This window comes from Puntigrus tetrazona, chromosome 19, assembly GCF_018831695.1.
Source record: "Puntigrus tetrazona isolate hp1 chromosome 19, ASM1883169v1, whole genome shotgun sequence".
NCBI lineage: Eukaryota > Metazoa > Chordata > Actinopteri > Cypriniformes > Cyprinidae > Puntigrus > Puntigrus tetrazona.
In genome coordinates, this window is record NC_056717.1 from 9,405,186 (window position 1) to 9,422,204 (window position 17,019).

General features: G+C 38.1%; 1 protein-coding gene and 1 pseudogene across 1 annotated transcript in view; both read right to left on the bottom strand.

Annotated features, from left to right (window-relative positions):
• LOC122323377 (hippocalcin-like protein 1) overlaps positions 1–17,019 on the bottom strand; it is a 313,600-nt gene that overhangs the window by 284,270 nt on the left and 12,311 nt on the right. The gene's annotated exons all lie outside the window — the stretch shown is intronic.
• Positions 2,414–7,703, bottom strand: LOC122323861 (annotated as a pseudogene).

Consider the following 17,019-nt stretch of genomic DNA (forward strand, 5'->3'; position numbering starts at 1 on the left):
GCAGGCACGGAAACTGTCCGCCATTAGGACTCTCCGGTGAGATGCACGGCCACCGCCTCGCCTCCGCTGTCTCTCCGCGTCGGGCGCTGCCATCGACCAAGGCCCCCGCTTTTAGCCGCTGCGCTGAGAGATCCAGCATCTGATCTGATGACGGTCGGACCGCTGCACCAAGTCAAATTTTATACATTAAATATAGGCTACGTATTAAAAACTGACGGTCAAAAGTGTGATGTCAACACGCTTTTCTACTTTAATTAAAGAGGAGACCAGCTAAACAGCTTAACCGCCTAGGCTATGAGGATATTAACAGTTCATATGAATTTCAGATATTTTAATACGCATTTTTATTTCTTTTATATCATATCATATTTATATTTAAACAAAAATTAAACTGCGTTATTTTCTCAATTTAAAAGGCACTTCGATCTCTGTTGCATTTGGAAATTAAGTGTTTGTCCTCTCTGATTTGCAAGTGATGAATCCAATTGATTAAATATGATTGTATACCATTTACCATAAAGCATATTATTACTATTATTATTAATAATTCAAACAATTAACGTTTTTGCTTATTGAAAATGTGTTCATAAAATGACAAAATGTAAACTAATTTTAAAATGAAAACATGATAAATTGAAAATATTAATAAAAAAATATTAATTACTAAACATAATACTTTTTACAACTAATACTATGTACAGTAAATAAACAATGTCACATTGCTTTTCTATCCTAAAAATTAGATCAGTTTCAGAATTTATATTTCAATTCTATATATTAATTTTTAAATGCAATTTCCGCTTAATTATTTGAAGCCTTTGCATTCATTCAGCTGGAATTTAAACCAAAATCAGGAATTGTATTGGAGTTTTGAAACGTTCTTAATTCGACTTGAAATGTAGCACGCTTTGTGATCATGTGACAAGATTGATCAATACATGTTAGTGACACATTAAGTGTATGTTAAGGTACAGGATAGTGTTGTGTAAGAATCACTCCTAGCGAAGACCTAAACACAGAAGTATATTTTTCAACGCCAGTAAAGGGATAATCATCATGTCCTCGTGATGAGGTTTTCATGCAACATAATAGAGGAAAGCGTTAAGTAGAGGTGCAGCACGCCATGGTCTCGTACAAATATGGAAGCTACATGGATGCCAGCAACGTGAGAGAGCTACAGCCATGTTTTGAGAGTGGGCATGTATGGGGTTCACGCAGCTAATACTGTATGTTACAAAAAGCAGGAGCACCTGGACAATTCCAGGTCATGGAATGTCAGTCGTTGCATAAAACGAAAAAGAAAACTAAAGCAGTGGCCTCCTTACACCTGTTCATTCAAGAGGGAAATAAGCCTCAGTGATCGCTGCATTCAAACTCTTTATCTAAAGGTGAGACATGATTATAAATTATAGTACTGTACATTCCTGTCTATGTTGTTGATGGAAACCTAAGATTGTGGTTTTTGAGTACCATATGATGCAGAATAAAGGTGTCACTGAGTTTGTTGCTTCAAATCGGGTTCAAAAACGTACTTGCATACAAAGATATCGTATTGAACTACACAAAGTGATACTTATAAAGTCAGCACAGACGATACATACACCAAAACATGCAGACTCGTCACTCTTGCGCACATACAACGCCGCATAACCGCACGCAATACAGATGAAGCGCTTCAAATGATATGTGCTAATGGTGTCTTCTCCTTTCAACGGAATGTCCCCTGATGCAAAAAAACTTCTACAACGCTGAAAGCCTCGAATGATGGAATAACCATTCAAACGGTATACGATTACCAAGGTTCCACGCCTCGTTCGGACAGTAATAAAATCACCCTTGGTAAAATAAAACACTATAAATGCAAAATAATGAATCAAGACAAAGTGAACTACATTACAATAACACAAAATCACCAACAGAATCAAGAACGGATCTCATTCTTTTGTAAAATAAAGATCGAGCACAGAGTTGGTAAAAACCCTAAATATCCAGTCCATCAGTCCACTGGGTCAATTGAGATAAGTTTTGACACTGCCTGAAGCTACAATACGCGTTAGATGCATGAGTAAAAAGACTAACTGCCTTCCTCAGCCCCAACATGTTTCTATACACTACAACAAGATACACCAAGACTAATATAAAAAGTAGATGGGGAACGTGTCTCACAAAACAACGGGGAAGAGAAATAAAATAGCACAGATATTGGAACACAAGAAGGGTGGTAAAGATCATGAGCTTTATGCACGATTCCTAAAGAACATTCTTCCAATCTGACCTCGGGAAGACGGCCGGCCGCTTTTATGTATATGTTTGGAGTCGTGAGCCTCCACCAGCTTCTGCAGAGACAAGGGACGGATGACACGCAGCAGACAGAGATCGTCCCAAAGCACCTTGTTCTTCGTGATGTACGTATGTCCTTTCTGGGAAAACGGAAAGTAAAATTGTTGCACGTTTTATTTCTTAAAACTCTTCCGTCTGGAACACAAAGAAGAATGAGATACAGAGCTTTCATGCATTGAGCGCAGCTTGTCTGGAGCGACTCAAAACTGCGAAGCGCTGCTGGGGTCACACTGCAGTAGCCCGCACAATGGAGGGATCACTTTTGGCACCTTTATGAACTCTTCCAAAGACAGCTTGCCTAGAATGGGAAGAAAAAATAGTTGAGAAAAAAAGACACTGCAAGACATGCCCTGATATGAATGAAATATGTATATATTTGTGTATATGTATATATATTGCTGTAATATAATGATGAGTTAATGCTAGTGATTACTAATGAAAATTACTGAAATTAATGTACATTTAATAAACCCACTTCTGTTATAATTTTGTAGTTTGCATGTACACTACCATTCAGAAGAAAAAAATCTCTAATGCTTCCCAAGGCTCAATATAAACAAATACGTGAATATTCTGAAACATTATTACAGTTTACGGTTTAATATATTTGGAAATATAATTTATTCCTGTGATTCAAAGCTGATTAATAGAGTTAACATGTTAAACTGACAGCCCTAGATAGACAGACAGATAGACAAATAGATTTGTTTTCTTTGATGAACATAAGAAATTGTATGATTGTATATATGATGTATTTATTTGAGACTGTGACTGCCCACACGTGCTCCTGATGTCCACAGATTATACATTTATTTTTATTAAATCACACGCTTTAACACACTATTTAATAATCACACCGACATTTTAAGATTTCAGTTCAAACAGTCAAGAACTAGTCCTCATCTACCATCATTGTTCAGGTCCATTCGTCTGAACATCTTATCTGTCCTCTTCTCTGGTGTGGATTCATCTTTCAGGCATTTTCATCAATCGGCGACACCATCTTATAAAATGGCCTGTTAAGGATATGAATAATTAACCAAGCTGAAATATCAGTGGATCACCCTTTATCTGGCCTTTCGCTTGTATTCAGCTTATCCAATATTCTGTTCCATTAGTATTTAACCCAAGACTGAGTGTCCATCACTTGCAGCCATGAAGCAAAAAGCAAACCTCGAAAGCAGGGAAACTTCACAGGCCTTCCTCAGCTCATTTACTCCGTCGTACTCCACCAAATCAGGGAAGGTCAATCAATTATGTAATGTTTTCGAGGGATAAATGAGATTCAGTTGGGCAGACGCCAGGTGTCTGGCGTAGCTTCCACCTTTTAAAAGCAGTCACTGATAAAAACATGTGCAACACGCTGCAAACTCCTGGAGTGCCAGCCAACTGTAACCTCCATGGAGCTCGCAGATAATCTTTCAATCGCTTCTGTACACACGGGATAAACCCCGGTTAAATTTAACTGGCCAATCCAACGGAGACGAGCTTTCAACGCCGACGCTTACGTGCCCTCCTCTTCAACCCTGGGCAATCTTCCCTACGTGCCTTGGCTAGTCGCAGGGGCATCGCTACAGGAACGTGAGATTTGCCAAGCTTCCAGCTGGAGGGAGACTGGTACTAACCGAGCATGCCAAGCACATGCTAATAGCTTCTCTTACACCCACAGCATTGCGGCTGACACAGGGAGCGATCATCTGGGACAGCGCGCTAATGTTTGTGTTTGACCTTCTCCACCAGGGTCGTGCTGCTCATCCATGTGCTTTCTGCAACTTATGCAGACTTGTACTGTACTTATACACTTAGAAGTAATTGCCAAGGTAGAAGGAGAACGGTAATTCTTCAATCAGAGGGGTGTAGTATAAGTGCACTGTATACATACTATAGACCCCAGAAATAGCAAAAATATATTGCAGTCGCTTCTTTACTGATCAGTTTCGATCTTATGAATCATTTCACAAGCATCACATCAAGAAAAATATTGAGGCAGGCTGAATAAGAGGAACATGAAAGGATATGGCTGCACTGTTAATGGGGCATGCATTGGGGTGGGTAATAAGAAATGCTCAACATAAATTAAAAATCGTATTCGTTTCCCTGTAAGTATTTTGATTCTTTCATTTCTTGAAGATAAAAGCAGGTGCTTCTTTCTTTCATCTGACATTATAATGACACAAAGTCAGCACACAGAAGTCAGCTTAATTAGGGATTTTTTGAGTTTCAAGATTGATCACTAAGTAAGACTAGTGTGTCTAATGCTTTCATGTGCACTTTAATAAATCACACATCCTCATGAAAACTTTGCTTGAAAGCAAATGTGAGCTTATTTTTTCAAATGTGAAACTAGGAACATTTTTAAGTTGGGTAAGCTAAAATATTCGTGAAATCTCTATGTTGTACAGTGGTGACCAAAATGATTAGGGAAGCATTTTCACCAGATTAAAATGATTTAAGTCGCTATTTCTATCTTGGCTTAAGTGTGTCAGCAGGATTTCATCGCTTATTCTGCTTTGCCAGTAATTGTAATAATCCAGTGAGATTTTTGTCTCATTAACAGCCAGCGCTCCACACAGCAATCTGATGTGATCCTCATCCAGCCTGAATGGATATTAAAGAAACAGAACAAACCAAGTGTTCTAATTATTTTGGCCACTCACTGTGTTATCTCATATATTTTTTTAAATATATGGACAATATGTTTTATTGATTTTTAATTTTTGCAATTTCCATTTACTATTATTATAATTCGATAATTATTCTGGCAGCTAGAGGTCAAATGGACCCAAAACTGGTGTTAATAGAATTATCAAAACCATGATTTGAAAAAATGAGACTTTATAATAAAAATAAATTTGATAATATGATAAAACTGTATTTATCAAGTGAATGATATAAATTTCTCACAAATCCAAAGGTATACGGTAGTTTTTCATCAATTTTTGTTTTTTTCAAATGTTATTTTAGATTTTGTGCTTTTTCAAATGCTGCTTGGAAAATGCGTGAGGTACCTTTACTTCATGCCTCTAATTAGGCTAATGCAACTTTTTGAATAGTCTCCTGTGGACTGCTGTCTACTAGGACGTCCGGCAAGAAGCTTCTCGAGATGTTAAAACCGCAAACCAAACAATCCTGCACACTGCTCAGGTCACTAAATCCATCACTCTGGCAACCAGCAGAGGTCTGTGTTGATCGTGCTTTTTCTAACGCCTCATTTGTAGATTGTTTTAATGGTCAACCTTCATAAAAGCCTAAGCATGAAAGTTGTCTCCCAGCCTGCCCAGTATGGCAGGGCTGGTCTGTTTTGGTGAAGTTTGGCTTCTTGTCAGGCTGACACCAACTGACCATCCAGCCAAACATCAGTTTAACAAGGCTGGGAAACCAGCTAACCAAACGTTGAGGATTACTGAGCACACTCAGCCTTGTTAACAGTTAGCATCCACCTACAGTCAAAAAAATAGAGATATTTATTAATCAATATCATCCTAGCATTGAGAAAGTGAGTGTATGGATGCAATATACATATCTTTGTTTTATGTTAGAAGTGAATTTCTAGGCTGCAAGACTTTAGCATACGCGTCCCCAGAATGCCACTGACCCACTCAATCTTCCAGCATTTCGCATGCCTGATGTAACCGCTAAGCCGTCCAGATCATACATGCTGAGCGCTCACTTCAGCTTGCTCCAGTTTTCTCCGCAGATGTCACACTCCAGAGCAATAATGAACCCCTGAAGCTTCGGCTAAGTCCCGCTGCTGTTATAGTTAAACGCATGAAAGACGCGCTCAGCAACCTTAGAGGCATCACCGCATGGTGCTGGCATAGATCTTCTTAAATTCCTCGACGTTCAAATGACCACTGGGGCAGTCTTTCAGGAACCCCTGTTTAGAGTGAATAACATATTACAATCAGTGGCATGCTTTAAGAGACTCCTTTGATTAGAATATGACATCTCAGGTCGTGACACAAGCATCCCCAAACCCCAAACTCATAAATAATTTCTCATGATGATTCTGTAATTTCCACTTAAGTCTTTCACAATCAGCCAAGTGTTTGCCGGTTTAAAACCAAGTGGGAAAAGTCTCTGACTGCATTCATGATCTTCTGGGAGGTTTATAAATGATGTGTTTTAACGTGATTTGTTTAATACTAAAATGGACTAACCAGCCAATTTCCTATTTCTCTTGTTTTTGCTTCCCAATAAAGAACTGTTTTCAGCGCTATTGTAATCATATCCTATAGTTTGTGCATTTTATCATTCTTGTGCAATTTGGTCAGCTTCACAAATTCTGCATCAACAGTACATAAACTGTATACAAACTAAACGTTACAGTCATTTTCAACAGCACTTGAATGATTTGCTCTTTTCGGTCCCAGGGCCACTGTGGCTCATAATAGAGCAGCTCAAATTTACATACATATAGACATACATTGGCCTTTAACCTTCTTGCGTTCATGTCTCCTCTGAGGCACACTCAAGGGTAGGATAAGTAAGTCATTTCCCATGACCAACACTTATGGAGACATACATTAAATGCTAAATTTAACCATATTTTGGGAAGGATGACCCCTTTTATGTTATGTCTATGTATGAACAACACATAGGCCTGTATTCTCAGAAAAGAAAATATGGAGATAACTTTGCATCTTATGTACCAATAATATGTTTTAAGAAGTAACATATGGTACATAATACTACTCCAGTGTTAATATGCAACTTTTAGGAGTAAAAGGTACCAACTGTTGTTCCCACCTAAAATTATAATTTTTGTGACAGTATTGTTCAGTGCATGAATGCATCTTTATTTTTATCTTTATAATAATATTAATTATAATTAAACGTAATAATATTCTTACCACACTGGCAAATGTTGTTGTGTTTTTTTTATGTAGGAACTCAATTATTTTGATGTTTTTTCAGAAAACAAGACTATCCAGATGTTGTTATGGAAAATAAGTAGAAATAAGTAGGAAAACATTTTTGCTGTGCACGTTAAAATGCATGAATATCACTGCATTAGATAACACACTATCAAACCAAGTAACGATTGTTAGGCAAAACTGAACAAATAAATAAAATACCTATAAACGTATACATGTTCACAGTAAAAACCAAAAAAGTTAATGCAAAATGTCTCATCAGTCTAATCAGTATCAAGAAAGATCTAGCATAATTTGTTAATGCAATAACATTAATACACTTTCAGCGTAAGCTTAGAAGTACCCAGATCCTTTTTAGGGGCACCTGTGCTACGTCTCAAGATGTTCCCACCTTGTACCACTCCTGCAGCTCGTGGTCAGTGAACTCTGTGTTCTCCTCAGGTCCTGTAGCATCTCGGGCCTGAGTTTGCTATTCTGTTTTCCCATGATGAAACGTCTCTGTGTGCGCGGTAACAACACCAAGGCCAGGTCAGACCTGTCGGCAAAATGAATACGAGGGCCAATGAGGTGAGACCTGAAAACATTTTAGACTTGGTTACAAGTTCAAGCGGTGAGAAGGAGTTTTAGTTATGAGGCCAGGGTCAAGTGATTAGACGTTTCGCCACTGCATTGTGAACATGAAATTTCAGCTAATTAAAAACCACAGGCTTCTTCCAAATCATAACAACGTGTGTTTGAACTCTCTTGCTCTGGTGCACTGACACCCATCAGGGCTCAGTGAACTCTAATGTCTCCCCTGACATTACATGGATAATTAGAGACAGTGTTTGTGTGTTGTGTATGCGTGTGTGTACGAACATATCCATTAGTGAAATAGTACTCTTCCGCGCTGACTCATTCTCACATCCTGGGCACAAAAAGTGCGCTGATAAAAATACATAAACGTCTGTAACGCTGCAAAAGGAAATGCGTGCAAATTAATTGGTCCAAATGTGAGGCAGAAAAAAGCCGTTTTCTCATGATGTTTTGAGAACACAGTTAGCTACCTGCGCTAATTAATAACAGAGCGCCCACAATTATTGCGAGATGGGCAGTGATCGAGACCGCGCAGTGCACGGCAGTAAAAACACTGGAGGAGGATCAGTACACACAAAACAAGACTCAAGATATATGAAAGCATCCAGCACTGAGCACTAGGCACATTTATCTCAAACGCACAGGGAGCAGTATGAGCTCAATGAAGAAAGATTATCTGACAGTATGCGATAGAGGCAAAAGCCCGGTTTGAGTTTAAGCTAAATTACCTTACATAAGCATTGAGAAAAGAACATCCTCCAAACTGTATCACTTTCAGGGACGCTAATTTTTGCACGATTACAGATGATAGCAGTCTGTCTGATTTGATTTTCCTACCCCATGCTGGGAGCACGTACTCTCGAGGAGAAATAAACCCCAGCGGAGAGGGGATCAGATGAGGAAAACCTAATTTGAAACTATTTTTTTAGCCCTCCAGATGCATGATCTGGGGAGAAGTCATTGTTTTATGAAACTACAGTGATAAAGTTTAGATTTCATTTTAGGGGCATAACTAGAAGTGGGTATGCAATAAAACAGCCCCCAAAAAGCATTTCTTTAAAATATCTTGCATTATATTCCCAGAAGAAAGACAGCCAGGTTGGAGACGACATGAGGGTGAGCAAATAACCACTCTAAGTAAGTCGGATTAAATTTGACCCTGTACCACAAAATAAGACTTAAAGTCATTTGAGTATTTTTGTAGTAATATCCAAAATACATTGTATGGGTCAAAATCATAATTTTTTTAATGATAAAAATAATTAGGATATTAAGTAAAGATCATGTTCCATGAGGATAATTAGTAAACGTCCTACCATAAACATATTCAAACTTAATTTTGGAGTAGTAATTTGCACTGCTAAGAACAACTTTCCAGGTCATTTTTCTCAGTTTTTAGATTTTTTTGCCCTCAGATTCCAGGTATTCAAATGATCCTAACCATACACCAGCGGAAAGATTATTTATTCAGCTTTCAGATGATGTATAAATCTCAATTTTGAAAATAATAACTTATTCGAGAGCGAAGCATGGCACTGTGTTCTTTAACACATGGAGCAGGTCATGAGCTGGTGTTTTCAGTTTCTCAAAGCATCTCAGGTCACAGTAAATGTAAGCTCCATCTGCTCTGTATTTGGGGTGCCTATAATGTGCATTCGGAATGCAACATGCACTATTCATCCTCCCAAACTTGTAAAAGAAGAACTTACAAACCGGCTATTGTTGACGATAAGCTATAACAGCTCCTGCAGTTTTCCACACAAAAGCTTGATGTTCAGCACTTAAATAAAAGGAAAAAGAATCTAGCTACAAATGTCAGTATTGTAATATTACAGTTTTATTTTAAAACTACTGTGATTATTATATTATATTAGTTTTTCTTAAGTACTTTTTAATGTTACACTGTATAATCATAACATTTTTGGCCATACTTTCCAGCATTACAAACAAAGCATAGAAGTTTCTTTTAATCACAATTTTATTTTATTTTTCCCTAATTGCATGGCCTTAATTGCAGTTTTAGTGATCCTGTGCTTTTCGTTGCAAAATCAAAAGGCCACCACAGGATGTCATCCAAATAATGCCATTGGTTTTGTCCCAACCATCAGACTCCAAGGTTCAAAGTCTTTAACCTCAGCTGAGTCCTGTGATTATATGTCCCAAACATTTTATACTTATAGCTTGAAGCTGATCTCAGACTTAGCCATTTAGGGTTGAAGCAAATGATTTAGCGCAGGGATCACAACGAGGCCAGCGAGGGAGTGTGGGAGGGGAGCGCTGATGGGAAAGAAAAAAATAACAACAATGGCAAGAATGCAGAGCAGGAGCAGCTTACACTGGCGGCAGGCCCAGCGGTGATGAAAGAGCATCACCGCCGAGTGTTGGTGTTGGACTGACCAGCAGACAAGCAAATGGCTCTGTGCCGTGCATGTTGTTTCCATTATGCCGTCTCATTTTGTGCCTTAACCAGCCCTTTGGATAATTGCTGGATGTCTATAGCAATTGTGTTCTATATTTGCCTTCTACAGGGGCCAGAAAACGGAGAGTATAAAACCGAAACTACAAGGCGAAGTAACTGTGTCTGCATCTGCGCCTGAAAAAACTCCAACCGGCTGTAAGTGCAATGTCAAGCAACATATCTTTCTCTCTCTCTCTGTGCAGCAGACACCTTGCTGATATACTGAAAGGAGCGCCGTTCCCAAGGGCTTGAATGTCATCACTCACACTGGGACAAGTCACGCTAGTTTTAGCACTCTACCTCATTAGACTTTATAAAGAAGGCTGAACCGAGCCTGCCTAAAAAATGTCCTCGGCTTCAGCCAAGAAGACTGGAACAAAAGACATCTGGAGGAAGATGAGGGCAGCGTATAAAGAATGAAATGACTTCATCCACTCACATTTTTTTTCGCATAACTGTCCCTTAGCCAATCCCACAGGGAAAATCACCAGTGAGATCTTTTAAATATTGTGTTCCTCCTTAGAAAGGAGATTAAATATCCTGCTTCCTATCATTTTCTCTTGCAAAAACACCTAATGGTCTTCCCTAGGGTTTTCAGAAAAGCTCTCAAACTCCTTAGATTAGCCAAGATCGTGCTCAGCAAGTCTGCTCTCGGAAGTCAGAGATTAGAGCAATTGTGGTTCATAAGATTTTTAATGTTCTTAGTGAAGCCTCTTATGCTCACCAAGGCTTCATTTATTTGCTCATAAATACTTTAAAAGCATTACGAATTCAGTATATCTGCTCAATTCAATATATGGGTTTTCTGACGATTTTCTAGTATATATAAAGGCAAAGTCTCCGTGTCAATCAGTGTCAAATGGTCATTCAGCAATCATTCTAAAATGCTGCTTTTCTGCTCAAGAAACATGTCTTATTACTATTAATGTCAAACAGTTGTGCTTGCCAATTTTTTTTTACTGAAACCAGGGCATTTTTTTCAGTTTTCTTTGATGAATCTGTTTAGAAGACAGCATTCATTACTGTAGAAAAGTTATTATTGGAAGTCTTTACCCAATAGGCAAGAGGCATTACAAAAAAAAGGAATTGCCATCGTAACTGATTTCATATTGACTTTAAGCCTCCTGCGTTATGAAAGAGCAACCTCTGAGCAATAAAATGTTCATCTGTAAAAGCCTGCAAATACAAAAGTTCACAAAAAACAAATTACAAACAGAGCTTATTTATGACACAGAAGTGGGACAAGTGCACCTGAAAACCCCTGATGACAGCAGATACAAGAGTCGGATATGCGGAGGCACGCTGGAGAACAAACCCACTGCAACCTCAAACAGAATTTCTCCTTTTCTTCTTCTTTTGCAGTTTCTCGCGTTCCTCCTCTGGATGTTTGGGCTTAAGGGGTAATCCTCTCTCTCCACAGTGTCCCACATGTGTTAGTGGTTGTTCTGACTGTTAAAATCCAGGACAGCCTTTTTCATCCTGCAGACAGCTGTTCCTCTACTCTATGTGGGTCAGCAACATCTGGACTGCTAATCCAACTGTGGAGGGATGGATGAAAAGGATAGAATACTGTGCTCTCTGGGAAAAAGACAAGAGGTGAAAACTCACCAAGAACTGCACTGTTTGCTCAATGCTGCATCCGCACCACCAGGTGTCAGCGCAGTGGCACTTGAAGTATCGGTCAGCATAACGTAAACAAATAAATCTTCTGTTTTCCCCGTTTGCATTGACAAAAATTTAAATGATCGGCGCATTTAGTGCAATATTGCGAACACTTAGCGCGCCGCATTCAAAAATGCCGCAACTGTTTAGAGAATTCGTCCCGGAGTTGTTTTTTCGTTGTGTGGAAAGCCTGAGGGCTGAGGAGGCTGAATATCTGAAACACAAGAGCCTCATTAAAATCCCTGCCAGCAAGAGAGCGGAGAGTGAATGAGCCACTGCACACCAGTGAAATAAAAGTGCAAGGCCGAGAGGAGAAAAGAGAAATGAAAGGAGGGAGTTAGAGTGCATCAGAGGAGGGGAGAAAGAGCCAAAAGATGAATCTCACAACAAGAGTATCTTATTCCTGCATCTATAAAAGGCAGAGGAAGAGGATGACAGAAATTGATTTTTCTCCTGCTCCTGCGTTTCTATCTCTCATCCATTTTTGAGAAACAGAGGTAATCAGAGAATCAATCTGACCCGACAAGCGACTTTTGATCTTTCTAAATCAGCCGCCGTCTCTTTCTCTGCTTCTTCCTTTATAATCCGCCAGCTCTATCCCTTCCTTCATTTCATTTGCTTAAGACCTTTTTAATTCCTCTAAAGTTTAATTCTAATTGCCAACCTCTGCATGAACCATCTCCTTTTTAAATTCTCTCTCCTTTTTTTTCCAAAAGTCCTGTTCCAAAACCTATTGAGTTGTCTCTGTAGGCAGCATTTTAAGAAATCATAGCCACCCAGCTGTTCCAAAAGAAGATAGCATAATTACGCCGGCTGTTAATACACCACCATTTCAGGATGTATCCCTTGTGGAAAAGGCAATCCCTCAATGCTCTGAAAAAATTCAATGCTGTCAACTGATTAACAGTTTTAATTAAATTATTAACATGCTATATACAGCATTTCAGTGTTTGCTGAGAAAACCCCATAGTTATCAATAGACAATACATTATAAAGATTAATAAAATCAATGAATAGATATTATAAAGAGCTTTAGACGCTATTATTATTTGTTTTATTTCCGTTTCATTGCACATTAGTCTATTAGTCCATGTACTAACAGCTTGCACCAATGTAACTTTGTCTTTTTTGCTCTCAGGATTTTCTAAAGACATGCAATGAAGAATTTGCACTAAAAAAGGCATGGAGACAGTTAATTTTGCACCATAAATGAATCATGCAACACCATAAATTAACGTTTGCGCTTGATAAAAATTACTGATATTTTCACCATTACTTAACACCCAGAAATGCTCTTGGTAGATTGCTCGGGTCATTACGGAAATGATCTGGTTGAGGTTTTGTGTTCTTTAATGTGGCCATTGTCAGTAAATCACACACAGAATTTTCCCATCAGCGCTTTTATGGAATTGTGCCCAAATGCTAATTTGCCCTGTTTAGTAAATCTGGCCCTCTGTCAGTGCTGAGACTCTGATATAACCCATCACACTAAATGACATGTTAAAAAACAAAGAAAATAAACTGATGAATTATTATAAATATTATAAATGTATTTTATTCAAGCATTTAAAATAGGAAATAGATTTTTATTATTAAAATTCTACTTTAAAATGGTTCATATTGCAATGCTTGTTGGTGCTGTTTATTTTGGCTACATGAGGGCATATTTATTTTATTTGTATAGTTATATTTAACGAGTGTGTGCACCAAACTAAATCTGCAGGTGCTCTCATGACTTGAACCTTATGTGCACCTGCTAACCCTTATCCCTAGCCTTAACCTTAGTACAGTGTTGGTAGCACATCCTGATAAGCAGCATTATTGTTTGTCCAGGCTGAAAGTTTTTCCTGTACTTTGGGTTGAATCCATGAAATCTGAGCTTTTCTTGACAGTTAACTACGTGATTGAGTTGGCCAATGAAAACAAACAAGGCGTGTGGTTTGCGCTTGGTTTAAAATGACAAAAAATGAAGCCGATTTTTTTATGCTTATCAGAGTAGTGCACGGTTAGCTTAACAACATGTTAATTGCAATCTCTTTTGGAGCGCTATTTGTGTGTCTGCCTTTATAGTTTCAATTCATCGAGATCAATCATTCTGAGGTTCCATGAAGTTAATATGCTTTCTTAGAAGGCAGCTGCCTACAGTAGGCTGTAGACAATAAGGCAGTTCACTACGTTTTGGAACAGAGCCATTTTCTATTTTTTTCCAGTGTTTTTCCTCTTTCTGTGTGGCATTGAGGAAAGAAATTACAACCTGTTTTTTTCACCACTCACACACACAAGCACACACACACTTCACGAAATGAATCCTTACACTGACATTTTGACAATATACAAGAACATCTCCCATGAGCCGAAGGACAGACCTTCTCCTTAAAAACACTGCGCTGAAATCCCCAATCCATCAAATTTTGGAGCTTACAGAGGCTAAAGGCTGCCTGCCAATCTCATTCCACAAGTGTAGTACAGCACAGTAAATCGAAATGCAGATTTCAAATCACGGTTTAGCTGCTAAACAATCCTGACGTGACATCAGTGTCTGAAAACACTCTAAAACCATTTCTAGATGTTTCTAGATTTGGTTTAACATTTGAGCGTAGCATTACACAGCAGGACTCGTTTCATCCAGCTGTCAGGTATGGCTTTTAATAAAGACGGCGGGGGTTGAGCCCTGACCTGAATCAATGAATCTGCTTCATTTACTCAGAGAGAGGGAGGGCTAGAGGACATAATAACAAGAACAGACTGAGAAAAATAAAGAGAGAGGAAGATGGAGAAAGAGAAAGAGATAGAGCAAGAGGAAGAGGGAGAAAGAGAAAGAGAAAGAGAAACAGAAAGAGAAAGAGAAAGAGAAAGAGAGAGAGGACGCTAATGAAGGAGGTAAAAATAAGAATGAGGCTGTGTCCTCGGTGAGTGAGGTCCCTTCTGTCAGCTCACATTGTAGACGTCATTTCATACCTCTTGCCAACAGGGACTTCAGCTGATCTCAGCTGGCTGCCCATCAGAGAGATGAAAAGAGCACGGGATGGGTGTGTATGGAGAGGTGTTTGGCCTTTTTACCATTTTTATTGATGGGACAGTAGAGAGAGGACAGGAAATGAGGAGGAGTGGGGAGAATGGCATTGGGAAATGACGCAAACTGCTGTTATACATTATCCAAATCTCTGTCATAACCACAGCCTCACTAAACGGAAGATTCGACTGACTGAATGAATATATATATATATATATGAAGCTCCCAAGAATCAAATTTAAACAATCAAACTTTGTGTACTTCAGTTCGCAGGCTAACCACAAGACACTATTGCTGTTTTACTCATGACAGTTAATGAGGGTCACACAGGAATCACACACTCATCTCTCAGTCTGATTACAGGAGGGCCATATGATGGCATGGGCATTAGCGATATTGTTGTGAGAAAGGGAGAGAGAAAAGAGATTATATGCAGGAAAAATATGGCATAAGCAGACAGATGGACACATGCGCTATGAGCATCTCCCCCAGCGTATGACCTACACCTCCATTAACAAGCTTTCTGACACGTCGGCGGTAGTGTGCCGCTATTACACCATCCCTCCTCCACCCTCACGAGAGATGCGTAAAGAAAGTCCTGGCATCCCTGCCAGCGTACCGTAGGCAGATCGTTTGATCATAATAAACAAAAGCGACTAGGACCCGCTCTGAGCGTGTAAGCCTGATAATCACTGGAGACGGGATGACCTCTGTGACCCGTGCGTGAGCGCATGTGTGTGCGTCCACACGTGCATATATACGGTATATGTGTGTATGTGAGTGTGTGTTGCATCATAAGCTGGATAGAGTTGCAGATGGTGCTGGAAGAGTATAACTGCTCATCTGTCGGTTATTGTTTCAGGAACAATAATTTGGTTTCACTGTGGCTGCAGAAGGAATGCAGTCCATTACATGCAATGATGGAGGGTTATTCTCTCCAACAAAGGACAATATTGACTAGCCTTTAATGAAATGCTTTCTTGCAGTGACTTGATGAGTAAGCTGTACAGGACTGACTATACTGCCGTAAAATACAAGCATACTTGAGTGCATTTTAGCATTTTCAGATAGGTGGTGCTGTCTCTGATTTGGGGAAAAACAGAAATTCACAGTTTGGCCAAAAATGTTGTGATTATATATCAATATGAAATAATAATAATGGTAATAACACTAATAATAATTACTATTATTATTAATTTATTTGTACAACATACATGTAAAATGTATATTCATTTATAGCCATAGTGATTGTAATATATTTTTCCCCAAATAATATATACATATATTATATTTCTGTATAATTAATATTTATATTAATAATAATGATCACATCACAATAATTTCAGTATTAATATTATATTAAATTATTTAATTACAATCAATACGACAATAACAAATATTTATTTTATAAATAAGGGTAATTATAATAATTCTTTTACATCTTAAAATGTATATTATTTTATAGTCATATTCATTGTAATACCAATTATTATGCCATTTTTCAGTAACTACTATTTTTAATTTTATAGTACAATATATAAAAAATATATTAATAATAAGAATCATTGTATATTATATTGGTAGTAAAATTAATACGACTGTAAAATAATCCGTAAATATTATTATTAAAATATGTAATATTAGTAAAGGGTAATATTTCACTGTAGAATTAAAAAAATACTAAAAATATAAAAAAATATATATAATACTAATATTGTAAAATAACAACAATAAAACATAGCTGTCTTCATTTCTTTATTCTACAGCCGTTAAACCATAAAGCTTTTATTTTTGGTGAAAAACCTAATGCAATCAGTTTCTAAGGACTCTCAATAATTTACACAAATCCAAATCCAATGGTTTTATTCTGATTAATCACGCAGTCCTAATAAGTTATTACAAGGCTGTTTGGTGTTGGCTATGTGATTTCATACAGGTCCAAGTCAAAATGTAGTACCTGTGCTGAAAGTCTGTGAAAGTCATACGAGCTTAGAACGACACAAGGATGAGTAAATGATGACAGAATTCTCATTTATACAGAAAAATTGTATCTAAATATGAGCAATAGTGATGCTCGCGTTAGTAAGCAATGC